The sequence below is a fragment of the Ylistrum balloti genome, unplaced genomic scaffold, assembly GCF_031769215.1.
Source record: "Ylistrum balloti isolate Yb309-2 unplaced genomic scaffold, AGI_CSIRO_Ybal_v1 Utg371150, whole genome shotgun sequence".
Classification (NCBI taxonomy): domain Eukaryota; kingdom Metazoa; phylum Mollusca; class Bivalvia; order Pectinida; family Pectinidae; genus Ylistrum; species Ylistrum balloti.
Window position 1 is genome coordinate 391,402 of NW_026782630.1, and position 13,284 is coordinate 404,685.

Here is a 13,284-nt window from a genome sequence, read left to right on the forward strand (position 1 = left end):
CAGGCAACGGCCGCCCTTGGGGGCGATACAGAATTACCCCCTCCACTCCCCCCACGACCTGGCCGCACCAACAAGGTCTACCCAAACAAACCCATTATACATCCGAAAGTGAAGATGAAACCTTTGGATTGGTCACGGATTATAATAAAAGAATCAGGTAAGAGGTTCAATATTGTTTTATATTCGGAGGTATGATTGTACCAGTTTATTGTGTTATCATGATGTTGCAGATTATAAAGGTGTACAGATTTGGTTTTATTTTGTATTATTTCTACAATTTTTGCATTGTTCTAGTACTATAGCATTGTTTTACTAGAAACAAAAGTGGGAGATATAAAAGGAAAATTTGGAATTATTTACGATTGTCATCTTAATACAGTTCAAACAGCACTGTCCTGGCATAGCAATGTAGAAATCTGTTACACCTGTCGTACGCTAGTCAGGGTTTTCAAATACGATATTCGTTTCATTACCATTCTTATACAAATGCAAAGCAGAACTCTCATATAATGCCCATGTTTCAATTTATTTGTCAAACTCATTTGACTCCTCAATTAATAATATGAGCAGCGTAATGATATTTGAATAAAAGAATAACATTGTTTATCAAGATACTGTGGATTCATTTTATTTCGTGGGGGTCCAATTTTCGTTGTTTTCGTGGATGAGCAAATCCACGAATTTAAAAACACAACGAAATATGAACTACTTACTAAAGTAATTTTGAAATTTGACCAAGTAATCTTTGCCGACACCGGAAACGTCCACCGGTAATGACAGAAGCCCCGTAATTAGTCGGGAGTCGGGTAGTCTGAGGCTCGACATGGATACGCTAAATTGGTGTCAACGATATATAATTATATATTATTAAACATAACAAAGGGTAAGTACCCATTGTGATGCTAAGTATGATGGGATCGCAGTCGTTAGCGACACTGTGGACACTAGGCTTGATCGGACCATCCTGTCGATTGAAGATTGGATCCGTATTTCTATCCGACTACAGGTTCACAATAATTATTAATAATGCAGATCTTGTTTACACACCTGTTTACACACATGGTCCCATCGATACGCGTGGTGTTTTCATATGACTGCGGTACACCGACTGATCAGCACACAATGTTTATCCACTGAAAACAATTGTTTCTGATAATTACTGATTGATTACACGCCAGGATATATACTGATTTGTGGTTTGCTATTAATGCGAGACTGTTGTAAACAGCGTTATAAAAACACAGGACGCCATCTTGAAAAAAAAACGTTCTTTTATTCTTGTCATTAGTGTTAATTCCTGTGAACATAGCCTTAATACAAACAGAAAAAAATTCGACTGGAAGCAAAAAGAGAAAATTCTAACGTTTTTAATTTTTCAAAGCATCAACAGAAAAGTCGTCAGTACAGAATTGAGCTATCAGAATTAATATTTACTAAATGTATAACAATGATAACTTACGTTCCACCAAAGCGAGAACCTTTGAATATCCAACTTGGTCAATGGGAGCCTGTAACGTTTCCATGCTCGGCTGCCTTTGCGAGATCCAGCATCAAGTTTTGATCGGAGCTGGAAAGATGCTGGAAAGCGTCGTTACTGTTGATGGTGGCGAGCACGCTCTGAAGATCTCTACGGACCTAACAAAGCGATATAAAGCCAAAACGTGTTTTTAAAAGTACAGGTTGTATAACAAAAAAGGGAGTTATAGATGATACGAAGAAAAATTATAATGATATATGTTTTTATTTGATATGAAATTAATGGTAACAAAGAAATGCGAAGAAGAATAGACGAACGATGTCAAAAATAAAACATCAGTAAACTTTTTCTGTAAAGCATGATAAAAATTTGCAAATATTTTTGCAAGGTGATGAAAATTGTGGAATGACGGAATTTTAACTCTTTTTACAAAAGAATTTAGTTACATGTACATCACCTCCGAAAATGATTGTTGATATACCGTGATGTTTTTAAGACATGCTAAAAAAATGGTAAATCAGTAATAAAAGCAAAAAAGGGGTGACACGTCATGAAAGATATAAAGATATAGTGATGTATATACAGCATATAGAAACGGGGAAAATCTTAAAGAATAAAAACTTTTGCATTATAGGAAATGGATAAATAACAAGACATACATAAATAGTTTATCGTGTTTCTAACTGGAGTGAAACATGCTAAACATGTGGTGAACAAAATGTACACAGGATATGAAAAGACACATGTCCATACTTTACCGTTCTCAGTAATACTCTTCTCCGAACTCCTAAACAACAGGTATTAATTACATCATCATGATATGTTTAAAGATTAGTCACCTTTGAATGTTTATATAAGCATACATTACGTTGTCTTAATCACGAAAATCCAATTGTGGGGAAATAATGCTCTAATTCCAAAATCCTGTCTTAGCTTGTATGCTTAACACAAGTTGACGATTTCTGTCGCCCTAATGTCTTTCTCATCTTCAGCAAAGTATGTTTAGTGCCCATTATAACAAACCTTGGTAACTTTCTCAAGTTACTTTTTACTATTTGATACATTTGATGCTTTCTCAAAACGGTGAATTTGATCAAATGAAAACGAAAATTGTCGGGAAATTTCTCGTATTTGATATATATAACGCCTTTTTTTGTTATTAGTGTTTTCTAAATCAAGAATATAGGCTGCTTTTCGAAAATTACCTGTATAAGATATTTCTCCAGTCGATGTGCCTCATGCTGGTTAATTTGGTTTACATCTACAAGAAATCGTTTCGCAAGATTAGTCAACACTTAGCAGAGTAAATGTGGTTTAGCAAAGTTTGCAATATGTTTAAAAATCAATAAGTTTAGCAACATATCAAAGTTGGATGCCATATCAGTCCTGCATGCTTTGCTATTCAATATTTGGTGCATTCCTACTTAGCTTTACTGATATACTACCGCTAAATAAAACAGAATTTTTCTACAATATTTCGGATAAGAACCTCTCTTAATTTTAATGTAATACCTTAAAAAATCATGTGTTCAAAACATGTTTAATATCAGATGTATGAAAAGAGTTCATCCTTTCTGAAAAAAATGCACGTTTTCGAGCAGATTTTCTAATTGTAACGTTTCTTTTGTCTTTCACATTTGGAATATTTGATACCGTTATATGCACTTGTCTGAAAATGTTATGAACTTTGATTAATAAATACATTCCCTAGCTCTTGAGTTAGCCATTTTACGTATTCAGGTATTACTATTGACAATTGTATTACATTGCTGCGATGTAACCTTACCAGAGTCAGTTGTGTATTACCAGCTCAAGAACTGACAATATCTAGGAATATTGCGAGCAATATAAAGAAATTTGATGTTGTTTTCCCTATGATCAGATGTAAATTGAAAATGGTGAAAATATAAACATTGGATTCCTAAACCCCGACATTGAAATTGCCCTTGTCCGTTTGGCATTCATATGCCCATGAATGTCAATTTAAATCATTATCAAGTTATTAATTCACTACGTCTTATAATAAGTATGTTTGCATGCAACACTTTTTGAATGTATACGCACGCAATACTTGTTCATAAACATTATTAACTTACGGTCAAGGAATTGCAGAATTCTGTCAAAGCCGACCCTATCAACATAATGAGTGACAGTGTTTGTCTTTGCCGCCGCTACTAATTCCACAAGTATGAGCTGTTCAGTTGCGGGAAGATGATGGAAAGTATGGCTACTGTGAACAACTTGTAGTTCAAGAAGAAATTGTTCGTTTGGCGAAATGGTCGGATCTACAGCAGTTGTGTACACAAATAGCGACACCAACACAGCGGGAACAAACATCATCATCTAGTGTAAAATTTAGCCAAAGAGTTTTAATTAGTTTGGTGTTATCACGGTAGTCCGGTTTTCTTCCACAAAAATAAATGTTGCATATTCCTTCCCTAACGAACAAGGGCGATTAGAATAAGCCTAAAGTTCAAACAAAGCAAACTATGTGGAAACTGTAGGGCAGATAAACTTCATAGGGAATATCTAACAGAGATGAGGATAAGATATAAAAATGGTATTTTGTCCGTTTCATATAATATAAATGTTTGATAGCATATTGTTAAATAATGACATTAGAACAAAATACACAAGGAACAACATATTTACTCACAACCACCATGTAGCCAAACAATTCACCGAAATAATAACTTATATCAGCTAACAATATACACAAGAGGAAACATCTATAACGTCAACACTAATGTACATTATGAGTCGGTGACGTTTAAGTAAGTATAAGTATTAAAACAGGTGAATATATATCAACAGCAACATCGAAAATGGACTGCAATGTATGACAGCATCGCAGTCCTGTGGCGTATTTTATTTTATTTTTTTTTTTTGCCCCGTCTTTTCGGTTATATTAGAATATTATATTGTTTATGTTGTAAGTATGTTTCTACATCATGGTTGTCATTGTAGTTACCATGTCTGCCATGTTATTCGTCATTCAATAAAATTACTTTACTGGCTGTATGTCTTTCTTGGTTTCTATTGATAGATAACATACCCAAAAACATAGCTCAAGTCGTGACTCAATTATCGGGATGGAAATTATAAATAATCGATTATAAAATAAATGTAAAAGTAACTTTCGTTATTTTCTAATATATCGAGTAACTCATAACTTTGGATGGAAAAAAGTTTCAAAATAATGAAAAATGATATTGATTTAACCATTTGACCAAGATTGTGAAGTTAAGAATCCTTACCGTTATGTTAGAATGAAGGTCCGTGTAAATGTGGCAGTCTTCTGTCCACTGCACTATATATATATGCTGGTGTTCGTAAAACATGTACTGCTCGACAGTAATATATCAATCGCGTACTGAAAAAAGACAACACGCGTGTCCGCAAACGTGATGATACAAATCGGGCACTCAGCGCGTTCGGCATTTTGGATAATACGTAGTTTCAAAAATTCTCAAAAACTTTTAACAATTGAAATTTTACAGCAATGAAACAACGATATCAATGTGTTTATAGAAAGTAGTTATCGTTGATTAAATGGCAAGACGGTTAGTTTTTCGGAAATCAAAGTTTCAATATTTTCAGTGTATGTTTGTAATATAAACCATGAAAATAATCCATTACTCACAGATTTCCATCTTAAGCAGTAAGTTTTGTTATTGTCATGTTGCACTAATCAAAGTTACACTGATCTCTTTGGCTAAATCGTTCTCCATCAAGATTTGCAATGTTTTACTTAGGATATTCAATCATAAAAAAGCAACTAAAAATTACCAGCATGAGAACAGAACATAATTCAAACTAAAATTCAATAAAGCTACGAATGAAATAAAGATTTACAAAGATTCTCCTGAAAAAGTACAAGGATAATAAGATAAGTTCCGGGAGAGTAAGTATCTTCTGTTTCACTGACGACACCCGCCATGTAAACCTTGGTCAATCTGTGTAAGTAATGTCACGTTCTCAAATGAGAACAAGGTAAATAACAATGGAACCAACAGGCAAACTTACAAGCATCAAACACGTTCGTAGCTCATGTCGCAAAAAGAAACAGAATAGTTCTCAATGAGATTTTCATGACGACTGTAAATATCATTTTTCAAATACGAAACCATAAATAAAGTGGAAAAAAATAAAGGTCTTTTTTAGATAACTAGTCCCACTGAATATGGGTTATGTAAAGTTACTACCTCGAGCAATAGACACCAAACATGGAGGCTTAAAATGCAATTTTTACACACAGCTAAAAAATGTACAATTTTTAATCAGACAAAATGTCTTATCTCAAAATCTGGTACCGAAATAACGAAAGATTGGTAAAGGGATAAAATTAATTCAAGGAACAAAAACATTACTGAAAACATCTTATGTACGAAAATCTAACAGAAACTGCGTTCAATTTTGAATCGGGTTTTCCTTTTACATAAACTTTCGGTATGTTGTAACTTGTGAGGTCACTAATGGTTCATTGTACATTTCATCCCAATGATATTACGAAATAACCCTTTCATGTCTTCATATTCTTTCCATGTCGCCTTAACACGTATAATGACCTCAGATGCTGGAACGGTATGCTAACAAGGGTTATGAAATGCATTAACATACGTATAACAAAAGAGCCTTTGTCACGATCAGTACTTTCAAAATGTTTGTATCCTTTACATTGTGATAACGCGATGTTTTTGACTTCCGGAATCCAACTAAACCTGAAATTTTCTGAATGCCATATGCAACGGAATGACATTGAGATCACTATTGGAGTATCACACTGTGATTATCTTAATATGTAAATCAATAATGGATATTTCCGTTGTTAAGCATACACGTGGTAAACATACACGTGTTTCGCGTTGTCATAGGCCTTTTAGGCATTTTAAGTACATGATATTATCAATATATATATTTTTTCCAGCAGTCTCTAAGGTAGCAGGAAACAGTCAATTTCCTTTTTCCTGAAATTATTTGTCGTGTTTGAGATATACATGTATAGCAGATTGGTTATAAAAAAACATCATTACATGTATATATATTTATAAACTACATAACAATTACATTAACAGTAGAGAGATGAAATGTGTGTAAAAAAATAATTTGCATGATTTTGACATTTAATTGTGATGGTTATACTGAAAAAATGCTAAAAATGCAAAAATACTGTTAATTCCAGCCAAACGCTACAACTTTCTGGAAGAAATTCCATTAACACCTATCTTACAATCAACAACACTGTCATGGTAACAAAGTACTTACATTTCAGCAAAGTGACTGGAAATTCTTCATAACATAACCACATGTAGACACAATTAAAAGTTGACTTCCTGTAAAGCTGGATTTTGGTGCGTAGACACAGATTCGAGACTGCCAAAATGGTAATCTCCAACACAAAGCTAAAATATTATCCTGAAAAAAAATGAAACCTCACATTGTCCACTTAAACATGACAGGACCAATTTTAGCAAGGATTTTTTTTCACTTTTAATTAAAACCTTTATAATGGGGTAATCTAATGAGCAAAAAGATCACCAATGGCCACACCGAGAAACTGTGTACTGCTACCTAAATCGCCAAACTATCGATAACACCCTTACATAGTACATGCTGGTTTTATTGAAACAGTGGACACTTGTGTGTCTTTTCTACAATCTTTCATCATTCAATAATTTGAAATGATCAATTTACTGATCAGAGTATACCCCCTCCACCCTTTTTTCTTTTTTTTTAAATTTATCAAACGATATGTCAGTATTTTTTCTGAAATACCGCTATATAATCCCTAGTAAGAAAATCGTTCAGCTGGAGTGAGAAATCTGCGCATGAGCGACGCGTTATGTCCTCAATAGCTGTATATGTTTTCTATGTCTTTATGTTTATCGTAACGTAATGATTATAACGTACAAATTGACATTGATCTTCAATGGTATTAAGAATGATGTATTGTGTATATGGTACAAATGGAACAAAGCTTATTCTTTTTAAGAATTCTACTTTTGTACCTTTCTTACCATATAAGTTGAAAAACGGAGATAAATCTAATTGAATTCAAACCTATTTCCAAACTCAAGAGAGAATATGTAAATCAACCCGAGAACTTTCTTTCACAAACGAAGACATGTACAACTGTAGCTCAAATCAACAAAATGGCTTAATTTATTAAATGTCAAACATGAACAACAAAGGTACTTGGCTGGCATTGAAATATAATTGAACCTAAAACTCAATACTGGAATAATAATAATGATGGTAATTGTGTTTATGTTGACATCAATTCTTAAACACATAAATCAGTACAAGATATCTAGAATATTCCATTAAAATCAGGATTTGGAATATTTGTCATCCCTGCATCCTCATTTTATGGTATTTACATGCCATAGGTGATTCGATATCCGAGAATTTGTTACAAATATCACGAAGCTATTACAACAGAAAGATAAACTCACAACACATAGTACCGATGCAAGTTGAAGAACATCTGGTCTGGTATTATTCCCCTTATACTTTTTAAGTAGTTTTCGTGTAATCTTTTGCTCATATTTAATTTGGTTTGATGGAGTAGGATTGACTTTGTAGGAGTAGGAATTAATTTTGCCCAATGGTTCAAGCAAATATGTAGACTAGAATATAATGTAGCACTATTTTTATCCATCTTGCACGTCTCTATGATGCTGATGTTATGATCCCGTGCTTTTGATAGATTGTCACGTACACACTGTTGAACTTAAATCATTAACAAATTTGGCTTACTAGCTTCCCAGAATACCCGATGATATACGATGTATTATTGTATATTATGTGAAATAAATTTTACATTTCAGAATGGATATCACGCGTTGAAAAAACAACTTCCTTTGTGGAAAAATAGTTATATGTATTGGATGAAGCACTACACAACGAATAGTATGATTCTTGTATATGAAAATTTGAAAGAAAACGTTGCATCAGAACTGCTAAGAATAATCCGATTCCTCCAAATAGAGACTAGCCCGAAGGACTTCTGGTGTACATTAGTAAATAAAGAAGGGGACGCCCATAGAACACCGTTGAACACGGAAACCAGTGTGTTCAATCTGTTTAATGAGAAAACAAACGAAAGTTGTGATTGAAGCTGTGTGTGACGTTGCCAGGTTTGCAAAGAAGTTGGACTACGATTTGGACCTTTCTCAATATCTTGTGAACCTAGCAGTAAGTCCGAATACCGCCTGCGATTAAGATAAACTACAGGATTTTTATCCGTGGGCTTTTATAATATTAATTTGTACTTTTCGGAATCATTTATTGAGAGCTTTCTGTGCATGCAAATTATACATACATACATATGTGTGCATTATATCGCACATGTCACGTGATACGAAAGTCTTCCTAAAATTGGATTGATGAGGTTAAATATTCCATACTTTCTAGCACATACACGTACTACAGCGACTCAAGAACATCCATTGCATTTGTAATTTGTTTATTTGATTGTTATGATTATTTATGGTTAATTCGGAATACTGTAACATTTTCGTTGGAGTTTTATTTCATATATTTCCAGGGTACTGTTTATCAGCAGATTCATTTGTCCACAAAGTGTGGGAATTAGCATATGTAGATTTATTTATTTATCTTTATCCACAAAATTAAATGCCCTGGGTAAAACATTTTTAAAACAACAGTAGAAGTGAAGGAAACACATGTATGCATCGTTTTAACGACATTATATAAAAAGGCATACCAACTCACATATCATTGTAGATTTTAGCTTATTGGTTATACTTTGATCTACAAATGACGTTTTGTATAGTTTTTGGATGTGCATTATATATTGTGAAGGACCAATTCATAATTCAGCTGATAGCGCTATAACTATTGTATATGTAATATATATGAGTAATGTGGCTTCTGGGTTTTTGTCTATCTTTCAAATGATTAGAGATGGCATTTTTATATTACTTGTTCAATTTTACGTTTCTTTAATACCAGCTTACTTCTATGATTATTACTTTTGCAATTTGCAGGTACGCAAACAGTCGCGGCTGTAACCATGTTTTCTTTGCTTTCGGTCGATATTATTTCTACCCGGCCGAAATCAAAGGTTCCTGGTTGATACATATTCGTAATATACAATGCTAATGTAGTTAGAATATATAAATGTCATCAAAGTTTTTAGAAATCACGGTATCATGATCAGAAGGTGTCATGGGAAGGCAGTGCTGATTATCTCAGAGCTATGTAAATACATGTATGCATGCAAAGGTATCAGTTGATTTTATTTGCTGTTTTTGGTGTGAGTTAGAGGACTAAATAGGAACAATAGACAAACAAATATAAAAAAACATAATAATAAGACACCATTCATCTTATACATAATATATACATATAGAAGTTTTCTTAATTGTGTTTAGTTTGATGTTATGTATGTAATAATGATGTAACAATATATGTTTATTATCATGATATCAATATTTCATTTTAACTATTTCTAATACTGGTAAACGGAGCTCTATACACCAAATGTTCATCTTTTTATGGAGCCGTGGGCAAGGATTTTCTTTTTATACTATTCTGTTGATATTCGTTTAACTAGTAGGGGTGGGGGTAGTGTCGACTATATATATTTTTCTACATTTTGTATTTACCATGTGATATATGAATTTATGTGAACTATTGGAAAAAGAATTGTTCGTTTTGTAGTTGTGTCATCAGAAAGCCTGAAAGAATATGCTGGAAATATACGATTTCTAATTCTACAAGGTAATTTGTTTAAGTTATCGGGATTAACTACGACTTAACTCGAGTAAATTGTACAGAACTGGTCTAAGTATTTAATTTACTGAAGTTTTATTGTAGTTATACTCGATAACTTCAACAAAACAGAAAGTGGTAATATAATACGTTCGTACTTCATGACATTGATAAAAATCTCGATTGTCACGATGGTACAATATTATGATCAGCTATTCCTACAAGGTGGTTATTCAGATATCTGTCATTAGGAATGCTATTTCAAGGAACTTCATGAGAGAAATTCGGGTCGCCTCCTCATGTCGCCAGAGCACTGACGTTCTTCGGTGAGACAACACGTAGAGATGGGAAGAGTTAAAGAGATGGCAAACCTGTAACCAGCCAAACAATTCAAAGACCTTATCGTTACTGGTTGGTATGTTGATCATTTGGCTGAAAGACATGTAATCATAGCAGATTCTGATGGATTATCAGGCGTTACCAAAGAACGTCCCAAACATATCAAATTGGTGAAAAATCAGGGCATTTCAATAGCCATTCGAACACCAGGTATCCATCGTTCAAAGACTGATAAGATAACCAGCGGTTAGTTGTGAACAGTTTCATGTGTTAATAATACATAACATAGGGAACATTATGTTTGTCCGAAATTTCATTTCGGTGGCCATTAGTCCAGTTATAACGCATATTCCTATTATTTAAAAAAAAAAGTCGGATATGTATAACGCTTCAATGAGTTTTTAAGTCTAGAGATTTGACCATTGTAGATTAAACTGGCTGAATGTGTAGACGATTCTACTTTATATGCATCATGTTCATCACAAATAAAAATCCAACTACAACAATAACATAATCTACTTGTGTTGAGGCTTTGTGCAAAGAAAAGTAACTTGGTTACTGGTTACTTTGATTGTACAATGACAGTTTGTTAGGCTGACAATTTTGTGATCTCTGTAATCTTAACCTTAAACATATGCAGTGAATAGTTTCTGTAATGATGTGACATGCATAATATTCTTCGTTCTCTTTTATACATTTTTAGGGGAGTCGTTGTAAATCTTTCCTTTTTCCTCCAGTATTTGTACAAGTTTCATCAATTCAGATCTAGCATCAAAATTTTATCAATATGTGTGTATTGCATTTCGAAAACAAACACACATAGCAAATTACTGTACTACTGAATAAATATCTTATATTATATAGGCTTCTTAAATAACGGACAAAATATGCAAAATAGATAGCAGGTAACAACGATATGACTTCTTAACGGAAAAATGATTTATATGTTTTTCGTAACAAAATACAAATCAACAGAATAGGAATATACTATGTTTTTATTGTTTTTCATTAACATAGTAATGTAGACAAACTCATGACATTACCCTGCAATAGGACCATTATGGTGGTGGTGTCCGAGCTCTTTGGCCATATGCTAAAATTGATAGTGAAAAACATGAAAATATATACTGATTGTAGACAAAATTCTTAAATGTCATCGTAGGTTTTGATGCAATGTCATATTAAGTGTAAATACAACTCTGGAAAAATATTTAAGAAGGAGTTGGGTGTAGGGAGGGAATGGAGGCTTAAGAAATGTAGATATAAATGTACATTGTTATCTGTTATGACACAGATTTATACTTACTGAGGCTAGATACTGCAGGAAAGTGTGAGTCTCAGCCGGTGCCGTGATATCTGAAGAATGGACACAACGTTTTATTTAGATCAGTTCGAAAACAATTATTTAACAATGTTACGGAAATGTCATACTTATAAGAATGACGTGAACTTTTCTCTTATAAACAATAATACTATCTTCAGACAAAACTAGTTTAGTCGGGGTAATAATTTCTGTGCAGTTCACATGGATATGACTGAATCTATTTTCTCAAAGTGGCTTATTGCAAGTTTGGTATAACACCAAGAGGGTTTTTGGCAGCACTTAAGTATATTAATTTTTCAAAGCATCAATAGAAAAGTCGTCAGTACAGAATTAAGCTGTCAGAATTAATAGTTACTAAATGTATAACAATGATAACTTACGTTCCACCAAAGCGAGAACCTTTGAATATCCGACTTGGTCGATCAAGGCTGTAACGTTTCCATGCTCGGCTGCCTTTGCGAGATCCAGCATCAAGTTTTGATCGGAGCTGGAAAGATGCTGGAAAGCGTCGTTACTGGTCATGGTGGCGAGCACGCTCTGAAGATCTCTACGGACCTAACAAAGCGATATAAAGCCAAGATTTGTTAACAAAAGTACAGGTTGTATAACAAAAACAGGAGTTATAGATGATACGAAGATAATGATATATGTTTCTATTTGATATGAAATTAATGGTAACAAAGAAATGCGAAGAAGAATTGACGAACGATGTCAAAAATAAAACATCAGTAAACTTTTTCTATAAAGCATGATAACAATTTGCAAATAGTTTTGCAGGGTGATGAAAATTGTGGAATGACGGAATTTTGAGCTCTTTTACAAAGAATTCATACATGTACATCACCTCCGAAAATGATTGTTGATATACCGTGATTTTTTAAGACATGCTAAAAAAAATGGTAAATCAGTAATAAAAGCGAAAAAGGAGTGACACATGCATGAAAGATATAAAGATGTAGTGATATATATGCAGCATATAGAAACGGGAAACCTTAAGTAATAAAAACTTTTGCATTAAAGGAAATGGATAAATAACAAGACATACATAACTGATTTTCATTGTTTTTAACTGAAGTGAAACATGCTAAACATGTGATGAACAAAATGTACACAGGATATGGACAGACACGTGTCCATACTTACCGTTGCTGCAGTTGATGTTTCTTCTTCTCCGAACTCCTAAACAACAGATATTAATTACATCATCATGATATGTTTAAAGATTAGTCACCTTTTGAATGTTTATAAGCATACATTACGTTGTCTTAATCACGAAAACCCAGTTGTGGGGAAATAATGCTCCTTAATTCCAAAATCCTGTCTTAACGTCGTATGCTTAACACAAGTTGACGATTTCTGTCGCCCAAATGTCTTTCTCATCTTCAAAGAATGTTTAATGCCCATT

The 13,284-nt window shown here is 33.4% G+C and overlaps 1 long non-coding RNA gene and 1 pseudogene across 1 annotated transcript; both read right to left on the bottom strand.

The window, feature by feature from the left end:
* Window positions 1-1,433: 1,433 nt before the first annotated feature.
* On the bottom strand, window positions 1,434-3,820 carry LOC132561141 (uncharacterized; annotated as a pseudogene).
* A 7,766-nt stretch (window positions 3,821-11,586) lies between these two features.
* LOC132561134 (uncharacterized) lies at window positions 11,587-12,350 on the bottom strand. The gene is made up of 3 exons (XR_009554683.1): window positions 12,260-12,350; window positions 11,862-11,911; window positions 11,587-11,648 (listed from the first exon to the last, which is right to left on the bottom strand). It is a non-coding gene; the product is annotated as an uncharacterized LOC132561134 (long non-coding RNA).
* Window positions 12,351-13,284: the final 934 nt, after the last annotated feature.